Source organism: Thermobia domestica, chromosome 2 (assembly GCF_964235325.1).
Source record: "Thermobia domestica chromosome 2, izTheDome1.hap1.1, whole genome shotgun sequence".
Taxonomy (NCBI): Eukaryota; Metazoa; Arthropoda; class Insecta; order Zygentoma; family Lepismatidae; genus Thermobia; species Thermobia domestica.
Genome location: NC_137455.1, coordinates 73,749,282 through 73,762,137, shown reverse-complemented (window position 1 = coordinate 73,762,137; position 12,856 = coordinate 73,749,282). Strand labels below are relative to the sequence as shown.

Sequence of the window (12,856 nt, the reverse complement as noted above, 5' to 3'; positions counted from 1 at the left end):
AAAAGTTTAAAAACTCATGGAATTTCAAGGCTATGAATTTCATCCACTTCTTACCGGTTGCTATACGCAACATAAGCCACTGCAGATGCAATCAATTTTACTGCATATTTACTGCATGATCCTTCACTTCATCTTCACAGTTACACAAATACACCAAAAAATCCGCAAAAATATGTCAAATATTAAAACAAATAATAATAAATAAATGCTATTAAATAACTGACGAACCTCTTGTGTTGATTTAAACCTCCACATCACTCCCCCTGCCACTATAACGAACTGCCAGCCACCGCAAGGCCAGGTAGGTGGAGCTAAGCCAACAGGCGGTCGAAGTTGTCGACATACACGTCAACGCCACTCTGCGGAAGTTGGCAGAACTATCAAGTCACCAGCTGATCCTGTAACTCACTACAGGGATCAGGTATGATTCTATCAACTAAAGGTTATTAGCCCATGTCAGACGAAGAAGGTCCATGGCCATAGCGGATCCAGGGGGGGGATCAGAGAGATCGCCCCCAGAAGAGGAAAGTTTTTATTTTATATATAAACATAACCCATCCCAGAGTTTGGAGCTCTTAATAGTAGCTCTAAGTAGCAGTATTACAACCCACCGCCCCCCCCCCAGAAGTCCGTCCTGGATCCGCCCATGGACATCTCCTCCGTCCCAGGGCCGTGGGGGCGATGGACCCGGGCGCCGAAGTAAGGGGGCGAAAATTCGGGAGAAAAAAGGAAAAAGATAGGAAAAATTGCTTGGAATATATGTATGGGGCCGCCGTTGTATACTTTCGCCCCGGGCGCTTATTTTCCACGGCACGGCCCTGCTCCGTCCCCCTCTTCTTCAATTGACCTCCAAAAATTTTGTTTAGAAAAAGAAATAACTATATAACTATTTACTTTACTCGATTTATATGTAAGATTTCCAATAGCTGGATTCTCATGAAAAACAACCCGAAAACCAGAAACCTTTCATAGCCGTCTATAAATAGCGACTTCTGTCCTGTACTATTATATAGTGGCCCAAAAGTAGGTATACACTTCTGTATGTTTTATATATGTAGGTCTGTATATCTAGTTTTGGGGCACTCTTTATTTGATGCTAGTACCCTATTATTAATATACGTACGTACATACAGGCTGGACCATTTATAAGGCTCGATGCGTCCTTATAATTTTTAAACAAAGGTAAAATTTTATAGAATCCAAATATCAACAGAAGGAAAGGTTTGACATATTCTGCAATACCACCAGACTAAGTACTGCCAACCGAGTTAAGCAGGGACGTAGCCATAAAGGGAGGCCCCACTCCGAAAGTTTGGTTAAGAACAAAAGTGGAAAGGGGTAAAGCGAAAAACCATGGAAAGAGGAAAGAAGAGAAATAGTATGCAAAATATTAATTCTAATGAAATCTACTCTCTGATTTAGTATTACAATAATACAGTAAAATTTACTATCCACAGGACGAGTTTCTCTGAACTAGATTAAGCTGTTACTCTGCAGTAAATAGTTGCAATCGGGAGTGCGACACAGTTGTATTTCTTGGCGCGATTACTCCGAGGAAATCAACTACTCTAATGATAACATTTACTCCAGCAAATTTGAGGGAGGAGTCAAAATCCACGAGTAAAACGTGAATTCCTGCAAGACAGGCCAATAGTGGGGAGGTTTAGAAAGTTAATGTTTCTAATGATTCAAAGCATAGTTTATGTTTATGATAGAATCCGGCAAGCAATATGAATCAGAGATGGCAATGGCGCAGATCTCGGGGAAGGAGGGGCGGTGAGGGGGCCATGTTCGCCTGTCTTCGAACTGAAGGAATGCCCTCCCCCCAATAATCCGATTTAAAATGTGTGTTTTGGGGATAAATGTGATGATTTGTGTCCGACTGCCACAAAGAAAAGTGAAATGAAACATACCAATTATAAACAAACCATGCAATCAAATTTCAGATTACGGGAACGGTCTTTCCCCTGCCCCCCTTCCCAATGTTGAAGACACATTTGCGCCGATGAGAGGAGCAAATTTGTTTGAGGATTATGCTAAATTTGTAATATTTTCGATTGGATAGAGATAGTAATTTGTACCTACACATCCTGGGCATCACTGGGCAGGGTTTCCTTGTTTTCTTCGGTGTTATTTCGGTGTAATGACAGAAATTCTATAGTTCGACAATTTTTATTATTATTAGGCATACATGTTTAAGTTTGAATCTTGAATGTCGAATGTGAGCCCGTGATCTCTGATATTTATTAATTACTGAGTTATTCACTTTCAAATATTAGGTTAGTTAGCCGCCAAGCCATATTTTGGGGGTATTTTGCACCCCACTATTTGTGCATCAGAATTATGCACATGGCGGCCAACGTGTTAAGAAGAAACTTAGAAAAACACCTCACATTAAGAACACACTTATACGCAATTTTTAAAAGCTCTACCAGACAAGACTATATGCCTAATTAATGTTAAATGTTTTGAACGGTAAGTACATGTATACATATTTGAGTTCTAAACACCGAATACAAGGGCGGTCTCAGTGTGAGGTCCTTTGCTAAACAGTCCCTCCCTTTTTAGGTATTATCAAATCTAATATTTGGAAGTAAATAACACAGTAACTAATAAAATTCAAGATTACAAACTCACACTTAACAGTGAAGGTTCAAACTTACGGATAAATTAAACAGAAAAAATCAGCGGTATTCAGAAACGTGTTTCGGGTAACAACCAGTGCGCTGTACTATGTGGGTGACAAACACCTTGTTATTTATATCTGTATTTGAAACGAATTTCGTGCGCTAATAGTATATATAGTTTACGCAAGCGGAGGGCCTAGTTTTCAGGTGGTACGAGCTTTCCTCTGTCTGAAACGCTTTTGGTAGTACTCAAGTGGATGGGTTGCTTAGACAAGCATCTTATACTCAGGAGCCCCTTTACTAAATGTTTAAAGCTCTAGTCCTAGCTCTGTACTTATGTTTAAATTTTTGAACCATAACTACATGGGCGTACATTAGGATTACATTAGGAGATTCGTGCGACTGCCAATAAGATTAACACACAGTAATCCAGATGTTCTTTTCACTTAACTTTGAACTCGCAATTAAGAAATAGACGCTGCAGCCCGGGATTTCTTTTCATCATAGTGACTTTAGAATGTCTAGAAAAAGCTTGAAGCGTAGCAGCAGTTAAAAAGTTAATCATAACTTGTACCCAGACTATGTTCTCGAAGTTTCTTTCCGGATGTAAAAAGTAACCAATCCCACGTGAGATTCGCATTCCGTTTTGTTGCGTGCTTGTGCAATCACTTGAAGAGAGAGATCTTTTTAATGTCGACGATCGTCCAAGCGAACGAATGCCGCGTACCCAACAAGACTCACCAAGTAATTGCACTACTAACATTATCCGCATTCGTAAAGCCGGAAAGAGACTTCACATATCGTTGTGATAGAATTGCTGTATATCAGTGTAAACTTACGCCCAATTCTGTCGTAACGATGTTATGTTCGTAGAGCACGCGAAATAAATGCAACAGATTGGCTAGAATTGAGTTTAGTGTTCCTTGCAGCAGCGACGCTGACGTGGACCTACAGCTTAACGTGGAATCCGAACCACATGAGCTCCCACCGGGTATCGAATCCGGTAAATTAAAGAAAAAAAAACGATCTTCCAGCAATTTTCAGTGACGGAATATAATATTTAACGACGAGTGAAAAATAATTTCCTGGACCTAATATTTTATCACACAAGCCATATACATTTTTACGACTACTTTTACTAGCTAGGTAACTTTAATAGTGTTCACACAATTTAATTTCGAAGTACTGAATGTTATGTTAGCTGCAAATTTTATTTCTATGCAAAAAAAAAAAAAAAAAAAAAAAAAGAAAATAAAAAGAAAAAAGAAAAGAAAGAAAGAAGAAAAAAGAAAAACTAAAGAAATCTCGAATCAGTTTTTAATTTCGCCATTATTTCTGAGCACCTTCTGTCGCTGCTCGAAAAAAAAAAAAAAAAAAAAGCAAAGATACTCTTTGGATAGAATCGTAGCGTTGCTCGGACTAGTCAGTGCGTTTTATATATATATTTTTAAAAAGTATGGTCACTATAGCACCACTAGTTTTTACATGTCTCCCGCTCTTCCCTCTCATACTGCTTACAAGTAATTTAAGTTAGTTGATCCCCTTATAATCTTCGGCTCGCTATAAGCTAAAGTTTAATAGTAATAAATAATTGTTCTAATTGTCTACAAGAACAATTAATTCGGCAAAACTTCTGTAGACAAACGTCCACGGAACAATTTGTCACATCAACGCCTAACACAAACTTGGATGGATGTGGAAAAGCTGGATATTCACCTTATCTATATTGGACCTCGAAGTGAACCACTGTACCGTTGCAGAACACAAAGTTTCTGATGCGCTCTCGGCGATGGACGAGAAACTCTTCGTTCGAGTAAGGAAGCTCTATTGTTAGACATCTACAAAATGCTTCATAAAACTTGTTAATTTATTCGTGCAACTTCTTTTATGTTAAGTTTTATTTGAAAATATTGAGTTTAATACTATGCATACTATTAGATAGAGTTTATTATCGAATGCACTGATTAGTTCCCGTTAATTTAGCGAGTCTCTCTATATGGTTAGGTCAGAAAAATTGAAACAAAGCAATCAGTGTCTTTTCTTAACATCCCCTGATTATGTTCCGAAGCTAAAGGAAACGGTGATGATGATAATGAACGACATAGTGGAATGTAGAATGTGAGAAGTTACAGGAGAATCGCGATAAAACCCACATACATGGTGTTTGTCCACTACAAAGCCCACTTGACTGGAGGTCGTAATAGCTTCAATATATACAAAGATTCACTTTAATTTTTGGCCACCTCATATTGCTGTTATCTGCCGAAGAACGCATTAATGTAAATACATTTGAGGCGATGATGCGAAACAATTATTGTGTCTCGTGTACCACTTCATAATGCGTAAAAGTTGTAAATGCAAACTACGCCTAACTGATACATTTCTAAAAACTATCTTCAGACCATGTCATGATTCGGCCATCAAAGTGACATGATGGTCATATTTCTGTATCTCCGAATTAGGGAACAATAGGATTGTGAGAACGAATATTGTGTGTACACTCATGTCCAAAATTATTGTCGTATGTCTATAAATATATAGTTATAGGAATATCATTTGATAACGAATTCGCCCGGTATTTCTTATAATGTTAGTATGTGTATAATCAGCAAAGACATGTATGTGGCAAATTTCACGTCAAACGAGCAGTAAATAAGAACAATAAAACGAAAATACAATTTCTTTGTCCATTTAGCAACATTTTATTTTACTCATTCTAATTTTCGTATCTATAATTCTTTTCCTATGAAATTTATCACGAACATACATTTCACGATTATACACACAGTATTAAAAGTATCCTGCAAAATCATTATCAAATTATGTTCTTACAAGAAGAGTTACAGATATGCGACAATAATTTTGGACATGAGTGTACAATTCATTTTTCATCTTCGTATTAGGGCCGCGGTGGTTCAGTGGTAGAGTGTTTACCTCAGGTTTGTGAGGTCTATGGTTCGATCTCACCTCGCGCCAAGTGACCCTTATGGTGGACAAACACCGTGTGCATGGGTTTTCTAGTTGTTCTCTCGTTTCTTCCCACTTTCTTCATTCCACCATTTTCATTCATTTCTCATCTTCAACGTCTCCTTTAGCCTAGCCGGCATAACGTAAACTCAAAGTTTTCACTTCATTTATTCATCTTCGTATTTGAGAGTGCGAATGGGATCGATTTTGCAGTGCAATAATTCTAATGGGGTGAAAAAGTTGTACCACAACGTTTGAGCAGCACTAGTTGGTCATCTTTCGTCACGAAAAAGCGGACGTCTTTAGAATATGTCACGAAGTAGTTGGTGACAACGTGCGACGTTACAAGGAGGAGGACAGAACTGAATCCGTTTAGCAGAGAGTTCCGCAACAGCAAGCTAAATGAATGAATGCGACAGACGTATGGCTGTAAGAAAGGTAAAGAAAAACTCAAAATTAAGAGCACCGACAGTGCAACGGAACAGTTGCAAGAGTGCAGAAAGGATGTACACCCTGAGACTGGTCGGAACGTACTGAAAAACGAAGAGTAGAAAAAAATTGTCAACAAACAAAAAGAAACGGCTTCAGTTCGCTAAAAATCTGTGTAAAATTAACCAGAATGGTGGAAAGACGTTATTTTTGCTGACGAGAGCTAATTGAAGGTTTTAAAGTCAGATGACAAGTTCTAATGTGGCAGAAGGCAAACAAAGAACTGTGGGAGGGGAATTTACAAGTAACAGTGCAATATAGTGGAGGTCTCATAATGGTTTGGGAGTGCGTATCTGCAGGTAACGTGGGCGATCTTAAGTTTATAAGTAATACAATGACAACAACACCTGAGCATTCTAAAACACACTTGACACAAAAGTGCCGACAAACCTGGAATTTGCAGGACTGTTAAACCTTATCAAAAAATGAAATGAAATTTTGAGTTTTACGTCCCATGGTTATGCCGGTTAGGCTAAAGGAGACGGTGATAATGAGTAATGAATGAAATGGTGGAATATTTCCGTTCGAGAATGCATTCCCCCCCCCCCCAATTCCCGACCTAGGTTTGAATGATGTCACCCCACCACGAAATCCGGATCTCAATTCCATTGAAAATTTCTGAATGAACTGGACTCTTACTGAGTCCAGAGAGTGCCGATAACATCAAAGGGGGAACTGATGAAAACGTTGACAGAAAATGGCCCGTATACCGCAAAAATTACTGAAAATATGCAAAATTGCTTGAAGGAAAATGCAATAGAGGGTACTGTGTACAAGAAAACCAAGTAGGTACTGAGATCTTTTTCTTTCATCGTAAAAGGCGACAGGAAAGTTTCAACATTAATTATGTGGGGTCGAATATTAAAGTTATTACAATTTTGTGTGGGAGAGAAATGTTCTGATTTTTGTACGTTAGTGTTATTTTTTAATTGTTTAGTTTTTGTAAAAAAAAAAAAAAAAAAAATGAAGAAAATATAAGAGATTTCCACGTTTCACATAGCATAGCACAGCACAGCATTATCATTCTACATTACTATAGTTCATAAAACAAGATTAAATGCTAATGCAATATGGTGGCCGAATATTAAAGTGTCTCTCTGTATATTATCGTTCAAAACAGTTGAAGAGATAAGAATAATGATGAGACTTTGTCAGAGATAATATTACTAAAAACATGTTATTGTGTAGCTACAAGGAAACACTAGAGATAAAGAAATATGCATTTACGCTTGTTGTTTGAAAGCCAGAAAGTTGCTGCAGCTTATTTATACACGAAATAAACTAAAATTATACACACTATACGATCTATCTACAGTAGCTCAATAAAGAAGTCGGACATATACCTATTGTGCTGCCAAAATATCTTGAGCAGTGGCAAAAATGCGAACTAAAACTCACACCGTCACACACCCACGCGTTGAGCCAATAAGAGTTCAGCTGTTGCTAAGCGAGAGAAAGCGGGTGGAATTCCTTCAGCCGATAGCAACGCTTGCAACGGAAGACTAGGGATCAAGTCAATGAGGTATATCTATAATTACACATTCCAAGAGAGAATAAACATCCCAAGAGTACGCTTCAGAGAGAGAGAGAAAAAATATTTTTTATTACTCTATATCAGGGTGCAAAATTTCAAAGTCAGACGCACTCGCCAATCCAAAAATAATGGTCCTCAGTATCTCTCACATACAAATTATTAGTAGTCCCCCCCCCCCCTTTCTTACGGCCTTTGGTTTGGCAAACACGGAGATTACATCAGGGCGTAAAATTTCAAAACTAGACAATTAGATTCAGGATAATCAATTCAGAACTGGACAATTCATATACATATTTAAAAATATCTTACCTTAAGACTTCGTTACGCCGAAAAAACTTATTTCCTCCCTATCCAAAATCGCTCAAGTTTTTCGCCCATAAAACAAAATTGACACGATCAATAATCATCCTGGGGTTTCCAAACTTGGATTCGGCGTAACAAAATACATCGAATCTATACCCTGGAGCCTGGTGTACAAAACTTTTACCTTTGTATTGTGCGTGTGGCTGTGTTAATTTCGTGTGAAACAGAAACTGCGCAGCCCTGTGAATTTAAACAGAAACCATTCCTACTGAACACTGGTCGCCAGCTCTAAAGTTCTAGTCGCCAATGGCGACCTGGCGACCGAAAATTTTGTGCCCTGCTCTATATTATTTACTTATGGAAAATAGAAACAGCAATAACAAAACTCAATTTCATGACTATAAAAATACAAAAAGTGAAAATACAGCTAGAACCCATGTCAAAAAAGAACTCGGACATGTGGCAATACTCTCTTTTTGGCTTTAATAGGGAAATTTTCAAGATTGTTTCTACTTGACATGTCCAAGTGAAACGAGTTGAAGCCGTACTGTTTGTACGTGAGTGAAAATGTATGTTTAAATTTTAAAATGGGAAGCCAACGTGGTCAAACTTCTTTAGCAGTAAGAGAATTATTTTAAAATATTGTAAAGAGAGAAAAGCAGTTCGTGATATTGGGAAAAAAAGTAAATAGGCCGCACTGCACAGCTTATGACAATATTAGACGTTTTAAATCAACAAAATCAGTGGAAAATAAACCTAAAAGTAGTAGACCTAGAGTGTTTTCAAAGTCAGACGAGCGATGGATTGTACTACAGGTTAATAAAAATCCGCAGTGCTCCTAAATTGGCCAAAGAAATATCAGAACATTTTAATAAAAGTGTGTATCCCGACACGATAAGTTTGGTGTTATGAAGAAGCAATTTACATGGAAGAGTAGCCCATTAAAAACCGTTCGTGAGCAAGTGCAATAGAATAAAGAATCAGTTTTGCAAAAACTTATAAAAATACAGATTTTTCGTTTTGGAGCATGTGTTCTTCGCGGACGAAAGTAAATTTATTTTGTTCCGCTCAGATGGTCAATGTTATATCTGGAGAAAACCTAATGAAGAACTCCGAGAGCGTAATCTACAATCCACTGTGAAACATGGACGTGGTTCAGTAATAGTTTTGGTCCACGTAGATTTTGTGTAATCGATTGAATTATGAACCAAATAAAGTATTTAAACATTCTGAAGCAAAATTTGATACAAAGTGCTGAAACATCGGGAATAAAAGATAACTTCTCGTACTACCAGGATAACGATCTCAAGCACAAAGCACTCAATGTGCTTTTGTGGCTCCTGTACAATTGTCCACATGTGCTAGAAACATCTCCACAATCTCCTGATATTAACGTTATTGAGCTCTTATGGGCTCATTTGGAAAACCATTTAAAAATGCATACTACTACAACAAAGGACGACTTCAGACTGAATGGGTAAAAATTAATCCTTCGTTCTGGAAAAAAAAAAACAAAAAAAAACGTAAAATCCATGCCTGAGAGATTGAAAGCCATGGGGTAAAATAAAGGATTGTCAACAAAATATTAAAAATATCTAATAATGTTATAAAATTTTGCTACAATTTAAGTGTCCGAGTTCTTTCTTGACATGAATTTACGCTGTTTTGATTTTTTGTAGTCATGAAATTGAGTTTTGTCATTGATGTTTCTATTTTTCATGGGTAACGCGTATATTTTTTGTTCTTTGAAGCGCACTCTAGGAATGTTTATTCTCTCAGGGAATGTGTATGTATGTATGTTCGACTTCTTTGTTGAGCCACTGTACTTAGTTATTTCATAAATATTGTCCGAGATTTTGACCACCGTTTCACAATATGAGTGAATGCTGCCTTCTGCTTATTCCACAATGAGACGCATGGCAGTGGGAACGATGGGGTGGGGACTATGAGAATCTTGCTGCAGTCATGACGCTACACAAGGTGGGCATATCATTACCACGAATCTTCATAACCCAGAAGCCCCTGCAAATCAGTAAATGATTTGCCCACTGCGCCATTAAGCGTTACAACGACAACTGTCAATGACAAGAAGCGTAGCAGCAGACCGCTCACAGTGAGGACATCACAGCCGTAGATGTGCAAGGATTTGAGAAATCATCTTAAGACTCAATCACTGATGTCCCTAGAGATGTCCAGTGCGAAACTAGCCATATCACGAGTGCCCAATCAGGATCTGGAATTAGGGGCGTAGGAACAACGTACAGGCTACTTCCTGACATCGTTACGCCAGCAGATTGTGATGAAAACCAAATGTCTTCTTAAGTGTTACGATGAAATGGTCACAGAAAAATTCTCTTTTCCAATGAGAAACTGCCCATAGTGCAAGCTGTTAAACATGTTTCCACGGTGCAGAGGTCCCATCACCCAGCATCAGTCATGGTAAAAGGCTGGAGTGTGGTGTCAGTTTCAACGGAACAATACAATTCCATTTTTGTGAACAAAGGGTGAAGACATCGGCTACCGTGTACCAAAGCACAGTGTTGGAGTCTATTGTGAAATTACTGAGTACCACCATGTTCCCCAACCAACAGTGGACCTTTCAACAGGATTCTCTCCCGTTTACACTGCAACATAGGAGTGGCTACAGGCCAACGTTCCAGACTTCATCTCCATATTATATTGGCCCTCTAGCAGCCCGGATCTGAAATCGCTCAACTACAAACTGTGGTCCGTGCTTCAATAAATGGCCTGCAAGAGACACCTTAATGTGGACTCCCTGAAGCGCACCCTGGTCAAGGAGGCCTCACACTTCCCCATCGACATTGTTCGTAATTTCATTCACGAGTGACTTGACAGGTTCGAGGACATTCTAAAAACTGATTGGTTCTTCATGCTCCACATTTCCATGCGTCATCTTGCAAAAATATACCAATATATCGTCAACACTGTGTTTGTGTTTAAATTCCAAACCTCGGACAGCATTTACGAAATAACTAGGTATATATTCCTCATCATTAACTTTAAACGTAATATGCATCACTGAACATACAACTAAAGGGGAACTTAAACAAGCATCTGCTTTACTGTGTTGTACAGCAAAATTTGACTGTGGCAAAATAATAACATACGATATTTTTAAATCCTCTTTCTATAGGGCAGAATTATACGTATCATTAACTCATATTATATATACATAAAAAGTTTCATTTTAAATGGTAGCTTCGCGAAATTAGGAAAGGATACCAATGAAACAAAAGGAATATTTAAATAATGGTGATTTCATTTAACAGCAAAACTAATTTCTAGTAAGGAATTATGGAGTCATCTTTATACCGCAGTGGTTTTATCCCCCTTTGATAAATGATTTAATTATGAATTATAGCTCCGAATTTATTTGATTTCTCAATAGTACACAATATTAGTACTGATTCAATTTAACAGAAAGATCGTTGAAAAATATAATTCAATTGTACTGTTCCTGAATATATTACAACAAGCCAAACAGTAATGAAATGAATACTGTGTAAATAATTTAGCAGTTCGGGAAAATTACTTTATTCATATTTCTTTGTCTTCCAAAAACGGAAGACGAAAAATGTAATAAAAATTATTCCTTAAAAAGATATTTTAAATGTGCCCTATTTCTTATTTCTGTCATGGATGGAGCCTGGAAGTGCTAGCATACACCATAAATCTTACGTACACTGTTCTTCGCATCCCTTTTCTTCAACCGATTTTCAAACGAAAATGTTATTAGCTCATTCTGCTATGAATCTTTAAAATCTTATCATGTGGAACGCTGATGCGGATAGACTAGAATGACAGTAAATAATGTAACATCCGTCTCTGGTGTGCAGTAAATTCCTATGAACGTGAGTTCCCGTGTGTGGACTAGCAAAAAGAAAGAGAAAGTTGCTAGTATCTACGTAAGAAAATGTGTGACCAGCGTCTGAGAAACTTTGTAGTGGTGGCCTGGAAAAGGATGTTGTAAAAGAAATAAAAATATAAACTAATTACACTAACTCTATGGCTTATGGCACACAGAGGTTCGTGAGACATTCACAAAACCTTTCTACTGACTTCTGTCCAGGTGCGCACCAACGCGGGAGGTCCACCGGGTCCGGATTTCGCCTCCCGCGAAATAACTAATGTAGCCAAGCCGTATCTCCACGGGGGCATCGGGTCCCCTAAATTTTTACTCCCCCTAAAATTTTCACGGTACGCTTGCAAATGAACTATAATATGGTTGGACCCCCCCTACATTTTTGGGCTGACTCCAGGTCTGAATGCAGCCCAATGATTTGGTCTTTCATTTCACCTCTACTCTTCCTATTCTTAAAAAAGCAATGTAGTTCTATTATTTTTTTCTGAGTAATTATATGTGACAGTTCTTAACAATGCCTTATTTTGTCGGGTGCAGAAAACACCGATTCAATACTAAATAGACGCAGCGTCTTGTACTATCGGACTCCTCCTCCACCCCAAACTTTGGACCCCTTCCCCCCCAAAAAAATTCCCAGACAAACTAACTAATTATATGGCCTATGAAACCATGGGGTTCAATGCCACGTTCACAAAAGCTATTCACTGACTTCTATCCTTAGCCAACTGGATCCAATTTCTACTTCGTATTCCTATTTGTGCGAGATCGATCTAAATATTGTCCTCCCATTTTCACTTAGGTCTCCTAATAGTATTTCCCCGATTGGGTTCCCAGTCAAAGTTTTGAAAATGTTCCCACCTTCTTTCATGCTAGCTATATGACCTGCCTACCTGAGCTCCTAGATTTGATGACCTTAACAACATTTAGTAAATTATGCAGTTCCTTGTTTTGAAGTTTCCGTCATTCACCATTCCTGTTCCTCTTGGTCCGAATATTCACCTCGGGATTTTACTTTCAAGTGCTTTCAGTCTGCGTTCTTTCTTAAAAGTAAGT

The 12,856-nt window shown here is 38.1% G+C and overlaps 1 protein-coding gene across 6 annotated transcripts in view; it reads right to left on the bottom strand.

The window, feature by feature from the left end:
* Positions 1 to 12,856, bottom strand: part of LOC145672778 (SUN domain-containing ossification factor) — a 161,028-nt gene that overhangs the window by 99,260 nt on the left and 48,912 nt on the right. Inside the window, exon 1 of one of the 6 annotated variants that reach the window (XM_081741961.1) lies at positions 229 to 382. The exons of 4 other annotated variants lie outside the window; for them this stretch is intronic. The gene's annotated coding sequence lies outside the window, so the exon portion shown is untranslated. Of the gene's footprint in view, positions 1 to 54; positions 205 to 228; positions 383 to 12,856 lie in introns of those variants that run through there. One more of the 6 variants, XM_081741966.1, reaches the window with a different exon arrangement.